Here is a 13097-nt window from a genome sequence, read left to right as displayed (position 1 = left end):
GTTGGAAATATATTCTCTGATACGTGGTGTTACTGTATTTCCCTTTTAATACAATTGATTTATACTTGAGGTAAATATATAATATATAAATATGTAATATAAAAATATATAATATTTGATTCAATAAATCACAGTTATATTTTCTTTCTGTTGTTCCAGTTGTTCCAATATGTTACCCAGATCCTTCACACTACTGACTGCCTACCGGTTCTGTGTCAGCAGCATCTTTTAATAGCAAGGTCCTAAATTTTATGCGTGAATTGCTAATTAATTTATTGAATAGTAGTGTTCCCAAGATCAATTTCTGATGAACCCTATTGATTATTTCCTTCCAGATCTTGAATACAACCTGTTAAACCATACCTTACCCTCTTGACAAGTTTTTCCTAATCATCTTCTCCAGCCTATGTAATTTTTTCCCACATGACATCCAATCACATTTTGATTGAAGTCCTGATAGATGACTGTATTTCATTTGTCCAGAAAATTAGTAACCTTATCAAAGGCAAGTAATGAAATATTAATCATCCTAGAATAATCTACCTTTCTGAAAAAAAACCCCAAACCAAAACTAAAACCAAACAAATTTATCCTGTTTTCTATTTACCCATGTTTCCAAGCCTTTTTTTTCCCCCTCCTGCTTTCAGCAGCTTTGCGTATTTCTAAAGCTCATGTTTGCTGATAGCTTGTTTCTCTTCTGTTCCATATTCTTAGGGGTAAGAATTGCATTCGCTGTTCTACATATATACTGTTCACGATTTTATAGATTTATTACAAATCTCTTTTACCTGACTTGCAGATTCACATGTTGGTTATTTCAGAATTGTGGAGTGAAGATTGTCTGTCATCGCGTCCGCATCTACGCTTGTCTGAACGTATCAGCTGTTGGACTTCGGTTTTACCATGGGTGTGATAACTTCCATTTTCTTCCGCCCTTTGTATTAGATATATTTGCCTTAATATTCAGAATCTTCATTCCTATTGAAAAGTAAATCAGGAGATTCATTTGAGGGCACATCTAGACTATCTTTAGCTCTTTCTTCATCCGGAAGAGAGGGTGTCTTGGGTTTTTTTCTTTCCATATACTTTTGTATGAGGCTGAACAATCTTGGCTACTTTTTCACATGAATTTTTATGATTCTCACTTTATTACACTTTCTAATAAACCTGTAGTTTAGAGGTTAATATATAGACCTCTAAATTTATTTATTTATTAATAGACCTCTAATAAACACATTAGCTTTGATTATCAATATTTTGCCATTTTTTGTGGTCTGTGCTTATCTTCAAATATATGTTAATTTTTATCTAGTTGGGCCTAGCACACTTGACACTGAGACATTAAGTACCTAAGTTGCAAGCCTATTTTTATTTATCCATTAATTTAATTTGAACTATATGAAGTTTTTAAAAAAATTATTACAAGTTGGTTTTCTACGATTGGTTTCTCTAAATATCGTCGCTACACGCTAAACAAATAAGCCTGTTTCAGCTGCCCATTTTTTTTGTGTGTTCCAATACCTAATTGTTTTCCTCCAGTCCATGCAGGAATAGTAGTAGCATTGTTTCCCCAAGCAAGATTTGGCAAGCTGACATATTCTGCATCGGTACTCCTGGGTCTTCCTGTTCATCAGAATCCATGCATTACTGCCAGAGTATTTCAGTTTGTTCTCCTGCTATATGTAATGACTTTCATACAATTTTTAAATCTTAATTTTATCACTTTGTTTTCTACAGCTGCATTAACAGCAGCACTTGCTGTCTCTTTGCTACCCATCCTCTTACCGTCTCGTTTTTCTTTATTCATTGTTCCCTCATTTATCTGAGGTGCTCTGTTGCCTTTAAGTTACTTGTAAGGTTGGCTTGAAACAGAGATTGCCTCTCCACTGGCATTTTCTATCGCATCGGTTAATTTGCGTTACACACAAATTCTTTTTCTCAGTGCAGCTAGTGTACTGGGTTTCTCTGTAGCGACTAGTCTAAATAGAGAATAATAGTCTGCTACTGCTATTTACTGCTTCTGCTTTAACTCAGGTCATGGATCTGTGCTGTAGCATTGACAAACCCTAGTTCAGATCTTCAAAGGAGTTCATTACACATTTAGATTTAAAGCTTGGTTTTAGAAGGCTATGAGGGACCACTGTATTGAGCTATTTTTCTCCTGTACCCTTTAACTTGATTTTTGATCTTGAAGACCTTTTGAGAGAGAGATAGGTGAGTCACCAGTACTTATTAACTCCTTTTGAGTTCCTAGAGTTTACCTATGTTCAAAGAAGTTCAAAAATCACAGAATTACAGAATCACTAGGTTGGAAAGGACCTTTAAGATCATCAAGTCCAACCATTAATCCAGCACCACCATGTCCCTTAAACCATGTCCTGAAGCGCCACATCCACACGTTTTTTGAACACTTCAGAGATGGCGACTCCACCACCTCCCTGGGCAGCCTGTTCCAATGCCTGACCACCCTCTCAGTGAAGAAATTTTTCCTAATATCCAATCTAAACCTCCCCTGGCGCAACTTGAGGCCATTTCCTCTTGTCCTATCACTAGTTACTTGGGAGAAGAGACCAACACCCTCGTCGCCACAACCCCCTTTCAGGTAGTTGTAGAGAGCAATAAGGTCTCCTCTCAGCCTCCTCTTCTCCAGACTAAACAACCCCAGTTCCCTCAGCCGCTCCTCATAAGACTTGTGCTCCAGACCCCTCACCAGCTTCGTTGCCCTTCTCTGGACACGCTCCAGCACGTCAACATCATTCTTGTAGTGAGGGGCCCAACACTGAACACAGTATTCAAGGTGCGGCCTCACCAGTGCCGAGTACAGGGGCACAATCACTTCCCTACTCCTGCTGGCCACACTATTCCTGATACAGGCCAGGACGCTGTTGGCCTTCTTGGCCACCTGGGCACACTGCCGGCTCATGTTCAGCCGGCTGTCAGCCAGCACCCCCAGGTCCCTTTCCGCCGGGCTGCTCTCCAGCCACTCCTCCCCAAGCTTGTAGCATTGCATGGGGTTGTTGTGGCCAAAGTGCAGGACCCAATCCAAGCAAGTGAAGTATAACACAGTTTACCAATGAGCACAGATCTGTGAGTAAATAAAAGGGCACATCCAGATCAAATTCTGTGGACAAATGCAACCTTTTGATGAAGAAAAACTTCTAGTAGACATGCTGAAACTATGAAAGAAGATTAGGGGGAGCAGGTCACTAAAACTGTGAGGTGTGCAGTACTGGTAATCAATACATTTTAAACCTTTTCATGAGCACGAATGAATGAATAAAAAGGGACATCTGGAGATGAGTAATTGTTAGTCAAAGCCTAGTGCCAAGCAAAATACCGGAGCAAATGTTAAAGGAATTGTTACAAAAGGACCCAGAAGATAATTTGGTGACTGATCTTCCTGCTTCTACAGAAACTAGACCAAACTTAACATGTCATAATTTTTTTTTCTGATTACATCTATTCCCATATTTCATTATGTGAGGAAGAACTTGCAGGATTTCAACTGTCGTAGTCACAGAAGTGTATGTTATTTGTGTAGTGGTTTTTGTTTTGCTTTGAATTAGGTATTTATTTATTTTTTGATGATGAATAGTTCCCATTCAGGGAAGTGCTGCAGCCTATACTGAAGTCCTTTTTAAGAAAGCATTTCAGCATCTGCCCAACTTCATTGACTTTATTCACCTATAAACATCTTCAACAGAGAAACTTTCTTGAACTGGAGCCGTATGAGTAACTCGTGTCAGGTGAAACAAGTTACCTATTTAATCTACTGTATCACTCTCAGTGTTTTTATATGTTCCTGTGTCAAAGTGCAGGGGATACTCTAGGCATAGATTCATTGTGATTTAAGATAGCGCTTTACACTTGGTAGAAAGTTAAGATTGCTCAAATTCTCTGCATTTTTTATTTTAAAATCTACTAGATGTATTATAATTTACTAGAATAGTTAAACTTCCAAAGTTTATGAACTATGGCTAGACGCGTCAAAACAGGAGCATGGAAAAGATTTTGGAAGATAGAATGTTGAGAAAAAGGAATGATGAAAATTCTGCTTTAAAGGAAAATGAGTTATTTCTAACTGGGTAAAAAGAGCTATTAAATAAAATTGGTTTTAGAAGTCATACTAGCTTGAGTTACTGCAATACTAAATATTGACATAGAGCAATCATAGCATTTGAGGGCAGAGTGTCTCTGCATTAATACCCTCAGTTGGTCTTTTCCCACCTTCAGAATTTTTAGTATGTTTTCCTTGTCATAAATGGATGTATTATTTCATCAGTATCATTTAGAATGGACCCTCGTGTGAGATTGATTTATGCTGCGGCTACTCTATTTACTTTAGCTCTAAGGTTCTAAGTTCTAAAATTGTTTTATTTTTAAGTTTTTTTTTGAGAGTTTTAATTTTTTAACTATTTTTTCCGTAGAATATGAATAAACCATAGCAGCACACCTGTACCATGTGGTTTACGTTTGATCTAGGAGACAAAATAAGCAAATCTGCATTATGACAAAAATATTTGCTGTGTAATTCTGCTAAAAAAATCCCAATGTAATATTATTAAAAAAACCACAGAGCTATGCTAAAATGATGACTGTGACCTGACAGTTTAGAATTTGCTATTGCATCCATCTAGTACTGAAAAAAATACTGTAATCTTTGGTTCAGTGAATGCTTCGAAATCCACTTCACCTTCACTTTTATTACACTTTTAAGTCATAATCTTTCATATAAAAAGATGCATTTTTTTCACTGTCAGCTTTTGTATGGGGAGTAATAAGAAGAAGTTTGCATAGAACATGCACGATTACTAAGTATCAAGGTGAATTCTGGGTAGTTCTAAAAGGTGACAAAATATAATATTTTTAATGATTTTTAGTGTTTTAGCTAGTCAGGGATATAAACAGCTTAGAGAGATGATAACATGCCCAAGTGAACTTTTTCAAAGGTATAGAAAAACATATATTTTTCTTTAAAGAGGTTCCATGTAGTTTTTAAAAAGATCATTTTTCTTGCCAAATTGACCAAAATGGGCGGGTATCTCTTTATTTACCTCATTTCCAACATAAGCAGTGACTTGAATCACTGATTAAGATAGTGTGCTCTGCATCTATTTTCATATTGTTTATCAGCAATTGTCAGATTGTATTACTTTCTTTTTTAATTATTCTAAATCTACCCAGGCTAGACCTCAGCACATATCCCGGTGGCCTTTGGTACCTCATGAGAGGCAATTCTTCATAAAACATTCAGAACATGTGTTGTTATCAGAACAATTATAGCAGGTTGACAAATAATGCAAGGTCTTAAGCTAAGTACATAATCAGCTGTTTTTGAAAATTAGCACAAATTGTTTTCTTTATCATCTTCCACAATGCCGAAGCAAATAGTCACAAGACATTTTTATATCTCAGGGAAACTGGGAATTTTCTGAGCTTTCCTCATGTCATGCCACTGTGAAAGGGTTTTTGTTTCCCAGATCCTGTCTGTAAGCTTGTCCTTAGGCTGCTGAGGTAGAAAGTAAGCGCAATTCCTTCCACTGATTTCCTGTACTTGGTGCCACAGTTACTGAGATCAAAGAATTACAGCCTGTAATGTGAGCCCTGCTGCTGCTAAATGCGGTATAGGTGTTGTAGACCATTGCAGCCTGTAGTTAGTTACTCATTCATTTGTGAGTTCAAACTTCTAAATGTACCTTTTTTCTTCTTCATAAATCAAAAGTTTCCTTCGATGTGCAAAATAAAATTTTGCAATTTAAATGATAAGGCAAAACCCCCTGTTTAACATCCTTAACATCTAAAATGGAAGTTATTTTTCACTGTTAAGGTAATTGTGTACTTCAGTACCCTATTTTCAACACTGAAAACAGCATCCCTCTGTTTTTTAATTTTCCTGATAGTTCCTTTCCTGTGTTGTTAAATATCTACTCCTTGTTCAGGCACAGTAGCCCCTGGAGCAAGCATCAGCCTGTTACATTCACTTTTAAATTGTGGCCCAGCTGGGTTCATAGCTGCTGGGGAAGGAGGGAATTACCTTGGGAAGGGTAGTTCAGGAGTGGGGAAATCAACATAAGCCTCTTATTTTTGTTTAGAATCCAGACCAGAACCACTGAGGAACTCTGGATGAAGCTAGGCTTTGACCCTCTAGAGAAACAGCTTCTCTTGCAGATGAAGAGAGTAAGAAAGGCAGACTCTAATTTCCAGCACAGTTATTTTGGAGAACTGGCAAAGCCTGCTGCAAAGGTCGTCAGTTTGTTCAGCACTGGAATAAATCAGAGGGCCTAAGGAGTCTTCCCTGAAACAAGGTAGTTTAGTTTGTTGCTTTTTGTTTTTCAGTTGCTGAGATTTTGTTTGAAAAATTTGTAACCTCTGGAGACCAGGTGCTTGAAATTCAAACAAATGTGGGAAAAAAGAAGCTTGACTGGGAGAAGTTGTTTGTTGGACCAGAAGCCCAGGGGCACATCCATGGGTTTGCAATTAAGTTTGCCACATATTCCAGTCAATGCTATTTAGCTTTGCCTCTTGCTCTGAAAAACCTGTCTCAATAAGGGCAAGCTGTCTAAAAATTGTATATTGAGACCAGTTGGCTTATCTAAGGAGAGCAGCAATAGTTTATGAGTGACCTATTAACATTTCCTGTATAAGGTCACACTGCAGTTTGTTCTGTGTTGACCTCAGGTTTTACTCTACCATGCAGCTCAGGGGACAGATACCAGTATGAAAACTGAAATACAGCAGTGAATGTTACATCACCTTTGAGAGATCTGGAACAGACTAAGATTCCTCTGTTCTGGAAAGTGTGGTAGCAATTAGTTTACAATGGCCTTGAGGTTACAGGAATCTAAAATTGCATCATTGGGCATCATCAATATCATCAGGTCTGATACTGCTGGACTGAATAGGAGACATCATCCCTCTGCTTACAGGGAGACAAAACCGTAAACCTGGTGTGACTGGAAGATGAGGAACGGAGTGTTCCTGCTGGTGACTCTGAAGAGGTTTTTATTTCACTTACAGCAGAAAGAGGCATATATATGTCCTGTTACATTCATTTTTATGCACTGAGTCTTTGACAAATCTATGAAGCTCTCATTTTTCTTGCTTGCAGAGTTCTGTCAATTTTTTATGGTTGTAAGACTAAGTTGAAAAGACCCATGAAAGCCTCTGCCATCTTTAAAAGACTTAGAATTAGAAAAAGAAAGATTTGACAGGTTAATTTTTCTCTTCTTTTGAGAGTGGAATCATGAGGGAGGAAGAAAAGAAAATGCCCAGGTGGATGAGAAAAGTTAGGTTTCTCAAATCAGAAGACGTTTTTCCAAAGTGTTACCAAAATTAAAACCCTAACAGCCTTCTTTGATCTGATGATTAGTAGAGGCAAGTACTACTGTAACTTTTCAGTCAGCAAATATCATAAGTAATTAATCGAGATAAATATGCTTTGTAGGATTAAATAATTTGTAAAAGATAGCTTGGGATTTCATGCAATCATGCAGTTCTCTCCTTATTCTCAGATCACATAAGGCACATTGTAGCCAGATTGCAAATAGTTAAGTGTTCACTCTTGAAAGACCTACATCTTAAAATTCATTTTCGGAGTCAAAACCATTGGTATAAGCAGATAATGCTTCGTGCTTTGTCAGCAGTGGCAATGCTTCCAGTCATTTCAAAGCAATAGTGGACATAAGTTTAGGCAGGTGGAATGTGACATATACAGACTCCTTCAAAGTTACTTCAGAAAGCTTTTAAGTTACCAGGAATTTTTGTTTAGTAATTGAAATTTCCACAAGCTTACAGCATTTGTAACAGTTTTCTAGAAACAATTACCATAGTTAATTTTCTAGGAAAACCAATATTAAAGATGAAAGCTATTGACACTAGTGCTTAAAACAATGTGTTTGGCAAGACAAACCTTACTGTAAGGAGTGGAAAGGTGGTGAGACATTAAAAAATGAAAAAGCTTTCTTGTGAGGTGGCTTACATCTGCTGCATTGGTCATTTTCCCTTCTCTTCACTGCAGTTGGAGGGGCTTTGAAAATGCTTAACTACTTTTACTGCAAGCTTTTTTTAGCAGCCCTGTGTATGTGTGAATGGGAATGGTCCAAGCACAGACCTGTGCCTATGCCAAATGGTCTGTCTATCTCGGTGGCTTCTGACCTGTTGTCCTGAGGTTCATGTATTTCTTTTCAGAGATCAAGAAGAATAACTGGGAAAAACATGTTAATTATAAGTTGGTTTACATTTACAGTATTGGAATAGTGGAAAAATTTTAAAGGCCTGCCAACTGAGAAAAGGTGGAAAACACTGCTTTAGCTATTTAACTTCATAAAGCAGGGGGTTTATGCAGTTAGATGTGATTAAGCAGTAAGATATGGAAATTTCTTCATCTCACAAGAGAGACAGAGTATATGGCTGTTATATCCATTATGTCTTTTTGTTTCTTCCTGCAGTGTCAGATCTGGCACATGTTGCATAGTCTGGTTATACACAGCAACCTTTCCTATGCCGATGCATTCCCCAGAGTGTGCAGGTTCTTATCCGCGAGGGCTGACGGTGGTTTGTCCTGCAATTGCTCCTCAGGGCAGAGATGGTTAGCTAAGTGCCTCTTTTCCTTCTACTTGCAACTGCCTAATGAGACTCAAAATATGATCAGTCACTCTGTAGTATGTGTTCAGTATTAAAAGAAAATCACTGACTGTAGGCAGGAGGTCATTCAGCATTGCTACTAATAGCTTTTGATATTTCTGCATTAAAACCCAAGCCAAACATTATAGGCACTAACCATCTGCAGGCATAAGTAGGCTTATTATTGCTTAACTTCTTAGTACAAATGAAGAGGTCTGTTATGTACTTCTATGTGCTTTTGTGTGATCAGTGTTCCTAAACAATGAATCATCTGCTGCTATCACTGCTGTGTCAGAGTTGAATGAGATGCAAAGAGGTCCTTTTATTAAGTGTGTGTTATTGCTCTCTGACTAGCAGTAACATGATCTGACAAGAAAAGAGACAGCTCTTTGTAAGATGTCAGTAGTTTTTTCCAGAATAGCCTGTCATACATGTAACTCTCCTCCCAGCGGTTCAGCTGTCTGTGGTCCAACACCCAGCTTGCACACAGCATGCCTGTGTAACCCCAACTTAGACTTCTGAGAAACCCGCTAAACTGATAGAAAGAGCAGTAAAAGCCTACATAGAATAGAACCATGCAAAACAAGAAAGGTGAAACTGCAGAGATAAGGTTAGTGAGAAGGGTATAGTTACAGAATCACAGAATCATTAAGGTTGGAAAAGACCTTCAAGATCATCAAGTCCAACCGTTAACCCAAGACCACTATGCCCCCTAAACCATGTCCCGAAGCGCCACGTCCACATGCTTTTTGAATGCTTCCAGTGGTGGTGACTCCACCACCTCCCTGGGCAGCCTATGCTAATGCTTGACCACTCTCTTGGTGAAGAAATTTTTTCCTAATATCTAATCTAAACCTCCCCTGGCGCAACTTGAAGGAACTTGATTTCCTCTCGTCCTATTGCTAGTTACTTGGGAGTAGAGACCAACACCCACCTCACCACAACCCCATTTCAGTTCAGGTAGTTGTAGAGAGTGATAAGGTCTCCCCTCAGCCGCCTCTTCTCCAAACTGAACAACCCCAGTTCCCTCAGCTGCTTCTCATAAGACTTGTGCTCCAGACCCCTCACCAGCTTCATTGCCCTTCTTTGGACACGCTTGAGCACCTCAACGTCCTTCTTGTAGTGAGGGGCCCAAAACTGAACAATTCAAAAGGAAATTTGGATTCAAAGTCAGATTCAAAACAAAAACAAACATGGAAAGATATACAACCGTAAGGAGAAAACAAGGAGACTGAGGATGGCAACTGCAGTACTAAGGATCAGCCTGTCTCAAGGACAAATGGTGAAAAGCCTGGCTGGCAAATGTTGGTATCCAACCAACATTGGATATCCAACCAACTGCTCATCTCTGGAGCAGTGAACTTCCTAACCATTGGATTGGTAGCTCATTAAGCCTATCACTCATTTTTGCGTATTGGATAATAAAAAATTGGTTTGTACGTTTACATAGTGTGTACCTTACTTCCAGAATCTCTTTGTGCATGGTAGAAGGCGCCTAAAGTGATCCAGAGCAGGAGTGTTATGTACCCAAGAATTTGCCTGCAGAGGAAACCACATCAAATCATGCCTTTGGTTTGCCTGAGCATGGCTTTTATTCTCAGCTGATCATGTACACACACCTTTCTTTCTCCTTTTTAATTCCTACTTCTCCTTCAGGATGAGGCCAGGTTATTAAAAACATCTTCAGACCTTTTGTGCTTGGGCTTTTGAAAGGACTGAAGTTTAGCTTTAGTTTCACCAGTCACTCGTGCATCACAGCTAGCTTCCGTAGCTGTACTGCCTCTTTACAATCTAGGTCTGGTTTTTGTGACTTGGTTTTATTTCCAAAGCATTGGTGCATACAAGGAAAGAATGAGATAGATACTTTATTTGAACTGAGAATAAGTTTTACAAACAGCTCAGTGAAATAGTTTTGTAGGTACAGGAATTTACATAAGGACAAGGGCTGCCTAATGCAGGCAATATTAGAAAATACAGTATGAAAGACTGGATGAAATGTGAGTCATTTTATTTAACAGTAAAATAATGAAGGACTAAACAGAAGAGTGCAGTATTTTCTTCTTTATGTGGAGCAGTTCTAAACTTTTAGCTGTGGTGATGTTGGTTAGATATTGCATAATGTGTGTAGCATGTTTCTAACTCCAGCAGCCAGCCACATAAAACAGATATCCAAAAAAACTGCCAAAGTTAATGGTTGCCACGGGCTTCTGTGTTTGTAATGGAGACCTCATCAGAACAGCAGTCACTACTGAATCTGGCTGGATTGCTAAACTGAAGCCTACTTCATTGCCATGATCTTCCAGTGATGGTATTTAACACAGCTGTGGAAGCTGGCTGAAGATGTGGTACACAGTATACATTATTAATCTACACAAATTATAAGGACAGTGGAGCTAAAGGCTGCTAATATGTAAGCAGTAACATAATCTCTCTTGGGTGAAAAAAACCCTAGCAAAATACCAGCTGGTCCGAGAAGAATTTCAGAGAACTTTTTTATGGTGTAAAACTGCTTTTGCTGAAGGTCTGAAGGAAGACTGGGAGATACAGGCACAGCAGGCAGCCAGAGTGCATTGTGTCCCAGATGGGCATCCAAGACAAGACTAAATCCTGTTCAGACACTGTATCAATCAAGAAGAACTGTACATGTGGTAGCCTGGAAAAGCCAAAGGCAAACATTAGAAGTCGCACATCCAGACGAATATAACCAAAATTAAGTATCCAGATTCTTTGTATCCACACAGTTGTCTAGAAATTCATTCTCTTTCCCATTTGTAGACCCTATTTTCTCTTCCTAATAGTGGGGGCAGGGAGCAAGAATGTGGCTTCTCATAAATTTAGATCTGTTGTTTTTTAACTGCGTTTAGGTGCCAATTAACCTAAACATTTGAAACTGGCTAGATCAGATATTATTAGCTGCAACTCAATGGCTGTTCTATTAGCTGGAGGCAGCGCAATTATCTTGCCTCTGCTAAACTGTGGCTTAATTTCTTGCATATTTCTATGTCCAGAACTATTTCCCGTGCATGATTCAAATTTAAGCCAAATTCTAGTTATTTTTTATGGTATAATAGTTCTTTCAAATATATAAATATTATTTATATATGCATATCACTATATACATCTAAATTTACATATATACATATCTATAGATAGATGTATATATCTACATATATATACACATGTGAAGAATCTTCTCTTACGCAAGCTCATCCACTCTCCTTTAACAAATACTGTATTACTATTAAACTTGTACTGTGTTATCTATCTATAACAATGAATGTAATCTTTCCATTTCTAACTTTACAGAACAACATATTTCTGAAAGCAGATAAATTAGAACTCCAGTTCTAGTGGAGGAGATTTTATAATCTTTTTGTGCTGAGATACGTTACAACAGAGGTTAAACTGGGCTATAATGTGAGGAGACAGAAAGCTGGCTTGTGCCTTTAGGACAGCTGGTGAATTCTGGCATGCCTGCTCATGTACTATTAGCAGTATTTAAATATATAATGACATTAGATCCTGTTGCCCCTCTTTTAATCTTATCTTTGCTAAATGCTACTTCAGAGAAGATTCCTCCCTCCCCCTAATATTATGATACATCAAACTTGCTGCAACCTGAAGAAATAAGGGAGGAAACACTGGGAAAGATTAGTCAGGGAGGAAACAGAGATTAATGGTAAAGTAATAAGGCAAAAGAGAACATAAAAAAGAAATCTGAGGACGAGAAGAGTATTTAACAAAGAAATAAAGAACTGTGTCATCAGTTGCCATGCTGAAATAAGGTATGCTCAGAAACTGAGAAGCAATTGTTGAAAGTAGGATATATTAGGGCAGAGTTAGAAGCTGGAGAAGTGGAAAATCTGTTTGCCTGTGTTTACAGTATTAAGGTTCATGTAGACCTTTTACTGCTGTTCATCACTATAATTGTTTTAATTTAAATTGTCATTACCTTGGGGGTCTTTAAATCCCGTCATCATTTTACTCCATTAATACTGCTTAGCAGCACAAAGGATTTCTGCATCCTTCTTTGCAGTTCATCTGTTTCAACTCAAAACACATTGAATTTCAAAGGCATATTGAAATTTGGACTTTTTGAGATAGTCTATGGCAATAATTTCCTGTTGATGCTCTCCATGGATGAGCAGCTGTTTTCAACTTCTGCTCCTTGACAGATGGACTTTTAGAGACTAAATAATCCAAGAAGCTGCAAGGAGAAGCTTGGGGGAGCACATGCCCCTCCTGCCAGCTGCTGAGAGTCCTGGGGCAGCAGGAGCTGGGTGGAGAGAGGCCCCAATCTGGGTGCCCAGACCTCAGAGGCTTGGAGGACCCTGTGGCTCTGGCACATAAGCCCACCAGGACAGGAGCATAGGCTTTGCAGCCAGTGTTTCCACTAACGTTGCACGTTCTGGCCATACCTCTGGCATAGGAGCCATGCAAACTACACTTACAAGCTCAAACCAAATGGACTTGCT

The sequence above is a fragment of the Phaethon aethereus genome (genome assembly GCF_964289735.1).
Source record: "Phaethon aethereus genome assembly, chromosome: 6".
NCBI lineage: Eukaryota > Metazoa > Chordata > Aves > Phaethontiformes > Phaethontidae > Phaethon > Phaethon aethereus.
The sequence above is the reverse complement of the archived record's forward strand: the minus strand, read 5'-3'. Positions refer to the sequence as shown.